Source organism: Elephantulus edwardii, unplaced genomic scaffold, assembly GCF_000299155.1.
Source record: "Elephantulus edwardii isolate Elephantulus edwardi_28Jun2011 unplaced genomic scaffold, EleEdw1.0 scaffold00247, whole genome shotgun sequence".
Taxonomy (NCBI): domain Eukaryota; kingdom Metazoa; phylum Chordata; class Mammalia; order Macroscelidea; family Macroscelididae; genus Elephantulus; species Elephantulus edwardii.
Genome location: NW_006399997.1, coordinates 2,018,907 through 2,024,208, shown reverse-complemented (window position 1 = coordinate 2,024,208; position 5,302 = coordinate 2,018,907).

Below are 5,302 nucleotides of genomic sequence, written 5' to 3'. Positions count from 1 at the left end.
ATGGCTTGGATCAGGCACATCTTAGTCTCTAGAATGACATCATTGCTCTTCAGCACTCTGGAGAGGTCCCTGCAAGTAAAATTATGCTGATGATAATTTTAATATGATTGCCACAGTATATCGATGGTGAACGGTCAAAACTTCACGTGAGATTCTGAAGAGATTATGGAATGAAGTATAATCATTGCTGATGTTGGTTACTGAAATCAGAGAATACTAGAAACATTTTTATCTTACTGATTATGCAAAGGCATGCCAACACTATAACAACTTACGAATAATATTTTAAAGAATGATATTTTTAGAATTTAATTGTACCCATATGCTAACTATACATAGACTGAGTGTCAATATTTGCCCCTAACCTGTAAGAATTCTATTTTTTAACTGTGGTCTTAATGCAGTATTTGTCCTTTTGTGACCGAGTTATTTCACTCACCATAATGTTCTCTAGATCCTTTAAAAAATTATCTCCTTTGCATGACAAATAGTAATAACTGAAAAATTCTTCCAGCAATTGTGTGATGAGTTTTTTCCATTCTATATTAAGAAAAGTATTGCTGTAGCATGAGTAAATACATTCTTTTAAGAGCTCTGTAAAGTAATTCCCAATTACTTCCTATGCAGCTGAACGTTTGACAATGAGCAGGGATGACTGAAGAAGAATTAATGACTTTGAATTGCAAAAAAGAATAATGAATATCCTATGGGTTCCCAAAGGGACAGACAAGTCAGTCTTGGGAGAAAGAGGAATCAGGGTGCTCCTTAGAAGCAAGGATGGTGACATTTCACCTCACATACTTTGGGCATGTTATCAGGAAAGGCCAGTCCTTGGCTGGGAAAGATAGAGGGTTAGAGAAAGAGAAGAAGACCCTCAACAAGAAGACCTGTAACAATGGGCTCAAGCACATCAGAGATGGTGAAGATGGCACAGGATAGGGCAAAGTTGAGATATGTTGTTCAGAGGGTCATTATGAGTTGTAGCTGACGATGGAACCTAACAACAACTAGTAAATTAGGGAGAAGAGAAAAAAGTCCAAGTCTTAGATTTATTTAGAGCTGTTATAAAAAAGTTGTTGTTGTTATGCACCACTGAGTCACTTGCGACTCATACTGACTCTGTGTACAAGAGCTCTGAACCCTGCTCTAACCTGTGACAACCTTATTGTCTCTGACACAACATTATCCCAGTCACTGAATCAATCCATGTCATCGAGGATCTTTCTCTCTTGCACTATCCCTCCACTCTTCCAAGCATGTCCTTCTCTAAGGACTTGTCCCTCCTTGCAATATGTCCAAAGTATGTCAGACTAAGCTTGAGAATCCTTGCCTCCAAGGAGCAGCCTGGTTTCACCCTCTCTAGGGAGAACCTGTTTATTCTCTTGGCAGTCCATGGTATACTCAATACTCTTCTCCAGCACCACAGCTCAAAGGCATCAATTCTCTATCATCTGTAGTCAAAGTCCAGCTTTCTGACATATAGCAAGTAATTGCAAAGACCATGGTCTGGATCAGGCACACCTTAGTCTCCAGACTGACATCATTGTTCTTGAGTACACTGAAGATGTCCCTGACAGCAGACTTTCCCAGTGCAATAAGTCTTTTGCTTTCCTGGCTGCTGGTACCAAGAGTGTTGATTGTGGAGTCAAGCAAACTAAAGTTACTAACAATCTCAATCTCTTCACTATCTTTCATAATGCTGCCAATCGGTTCAGTGGTGAGAATCTTTGTTTTCTTGATGTTGAGTTTCAATCCATATTTAAGGTTGCAATTCTTGATCTTCTGCAACAAATGCCTCAGGCCCTCCTCAATTGCAAGCAGGATTGTATCATCTGCATAACACAGATTGTTGATGAGTCTACCTCCAATCCTGATGCCACATTCCTCCTCATAAAGCCCAGCCTCCCAGATGATCTGTTCCACATATAGATTGAAAAGGTATGGAGATAGACACATACCTGGCATACACCCTTCCCAATTTTGAACCATGCAGTGTTTCCTTGCTCTGTTCTGATGACTGCCTCCTGGTCCAAGTACAGGTTTTGCAAAAGCACAACTAAGTGTTCTGGGATTCCCATTCTTCTGACAATTAGCCACAGCTTGTTGTGATCTACAGTCAAATACCTTTGCATAGTCAATGAAACACAGATAAACATTTCTCTGGCACTCTCTGTTTTCAGCCAAGATCCATTTGGCGTTAGCTATAATTTCCTAGTACTACGGACTCTTCTAAACCCAGCCTGCACAGCTATCGATGTGCTGTTCCAGTCATTTTTGGATTATTTTCAGCATAATCCTGCTTGCATGTGATAGTAATGATACTGTTCGAGAATTTCCGCATTCTGTCAGATCACCTTTCTTTGGAATTGGAACATATCTCTTCCAGTCAGTGGGCCAGATGGTTGTCCTCCAGATTTCTTGGCACAATTTGATGAGCACATCCAGGGCAGTATCTGTTTGTTGAAATATATCAACTGGTATGCCATCAATTCTTAGGACCTTGTTTTTTTGCCAATTCCTTCACAAAAGCTTAAACTTCTTCCTTCTTCACCATAGGCTTTTGTTCATACATTGTTTTATGAAATTCTTCTGTGTCAGCCAATTTCCTTTGGTACCATGACTCTGTCCATACTCCTTCCATCTTCCTGTATTGCTTCCTGGATAATTTAATATTCTGCCTAAAGCATCCTTAAGTATTGCAGCTCAAGGCTTGAGTTTGTTCTTCAGTTCCTTCAGCTTAAGAAATGTTGAGCAAGTTCAGCCCTTTTGATTTTCTGACTCCAGCTCTTCACACATTTCATTATAATACTTTGTCTTCCCATGCTGCCCTTTGAAATCTTCTGTTCAGCTCCTTAATTTTTTTTATTTCTTCCCTTTGCTTTGGCTTCTTGGTGCTCTAGTGCATATTCAGAGTCTCTTCTGACATCCATCTTGTCTATCAGTAGTCCACTCTTACAGAAAAATGTGGCATCAGGCAGGAAGACTCATCAGCAATCTGAGTTATGCAGATGACAGAACTTTGTTTGCTGAACATGAGGAGGACTTGAAGCACGAGCTGCAAAGATCAAGGGCTACAGCCTTCAATAATAATTATATTTTGACCTCTCCTCCATATTTCAAGATGGGAAGTCTGTCCCTTTGGGGATGTAACTTTTTACTAAAGCTATCCTTACTATTTTACCCTAAAAAAACCCCCACATACACACAAAAATCTTCACCACTGGTCTGTAATTATCATGCTAGATGGATAACAGATTGAAATTGTCAATGATTTAATTTTGCTTGGATCCAGAGTCTTGGAACACTTGGAACCAGCAGTCTGAAGATCATCTGTATAGCACTGGAAAAGCTTCTGGAGTAGGTTCAAAGCTTCAAAGTCCTGAAGAACAATAATGTCAGTTTAAAGACTAAGGTGTCCCTGATTTAAGCCATGGTCTTTCCAATTGCCAGCTGTGTGTCTGAGAACTGGACAATGATAACAATGTCTAAAGGAAAATCCATGCTTTTGAGTTGTGTTGCTTTAGAAGAGCACATGGACTGACAAAAGAATAAACAGGTATGTCTTGGAGAAAGTGCAACAGAGTGCTCCATAGGGGCATGGCAGGCTAAGCTTCTTCTAACATACTTTGAGTAAGTTGTTAGGAGGGGCTAGTTCTTGGAAAGAGACATCATGCTTGGAAAGAGAGAGGGTCAGAAAAAGGGTGGAAGACCCTCAATGAGATGGATTGACACAGTGATTGCAGCAGTGGGCTCAACTCCATCAGAGATAATGAGGATGGAACAGGTCAGGCCGGGGTTCAGATCTGTTGTTCACAGAGTCACTATGAGTCATACACACTCTACTAGAAGGCACCTAACACCACCCCACTCTGATTCTAATGGTGGCTTTCTTCATGACAGCAGTATGTTGTTATTATACATTAGATTTCATTCTTAGCAAAACTGGCTTTGCTTGCAAAGTACTTCATACCATTTTCTAGAGTTCAAATTTTTGCTTGTTTTTATCAGAAACCTACAGGAGCTTGCATTAAACAAACAGAAAAGCAAATTTATTATGAAGGTACAGGATGTCTCACAGAACCCAAAGGTTTGTATGTAGACAGACCTTAGGGTAACCTGGAACTGTGCAGGGAAACCCAGGGAATAATCCATGCCTCATCTCTTCTCCTCTCTGTACATCTGCTCCTTGTTCCTCCATCAACATTAAATTCCATTGACCACCTAGTCCTCAAAGTAAAATATGGCTATTGGACTTTATTAGTAGCACAAAGGTTCACGGAGAAGAGACAGGCTAATAGAGTCTTCAGATATGATTTTAAGTTCTTAGGAATAAAAATCCAATTAGCTAGTTGGGATAACTAACTGGAGCTTATCTCTACATTCCCGTGGCTAAGGACAACAATTTCAAGCCCTGAAAGTGTCAAACACTTAGAAGAACTTGTTCTAGTCCTACTGTCTTTGGTAAAATGTGAAAAATTTATTCATACCAAAATGATACAGTCTTAGGCTGACCTTCTTACATAACCAATGTTATCACTGTACATATTGAATTCATGACTTTTGTTTCCTGTAAAGTTACAGATATTTAAGATCAAATCTTTAAAAGTTAGACCTAGAGTTACCATATAACCCCAGGAAATTCTCTATTAGATGTATGTGTGAGATAATTGAAAATCTATGTTCCTATAAAACTTGTACACCAATGAAGTCAAACTGCTTCAGAGAGCCTGGAGTTTGTCTTTTTTGGCACTAAATGTAATGTAGTGAATTTGGGAAGTCAGCACAGAGTGTAGATGGTCTTCCTCCCACGGTGAAGAGGGCTCAGGAACTGTTTGTCTTAGCTCATTAGAGGGTCATAGCACCATGGAGCCAGGTTTATGAAACTGTAATGTTATCCTTGAAACTAGTCTTTAGCTCAGCAGGTTTATATTCTTTGACTATTATTTGTGGACATGTAATCCAGTACTTATCTTCCTAAACTTATTAGAATATAAATCTTTTTTACTTGAAATGGCAACAAGCCCATAAATTGCACCCAGCTAAGCTGTTGTTAAATTGTTAAACTGGCTGTAGTATAACGTTTACCTAGGACTTTACAACCACTTCCATAATCATAAATCTTGGTTGCTGTGTTTACCACAATCATATACTGATGGTCCAAAAGTACTAAATAGCATAAAAGCTGCTCTAGTTTCTGTTCATGGCATGTTTGCATAAGCAAAATAAGGTTGTGGAAGGAAAAAATTTCCCATCTGCATGGTTATGATTTCCAAATGATCTTTATTGGCTGTGAAAACTAGGC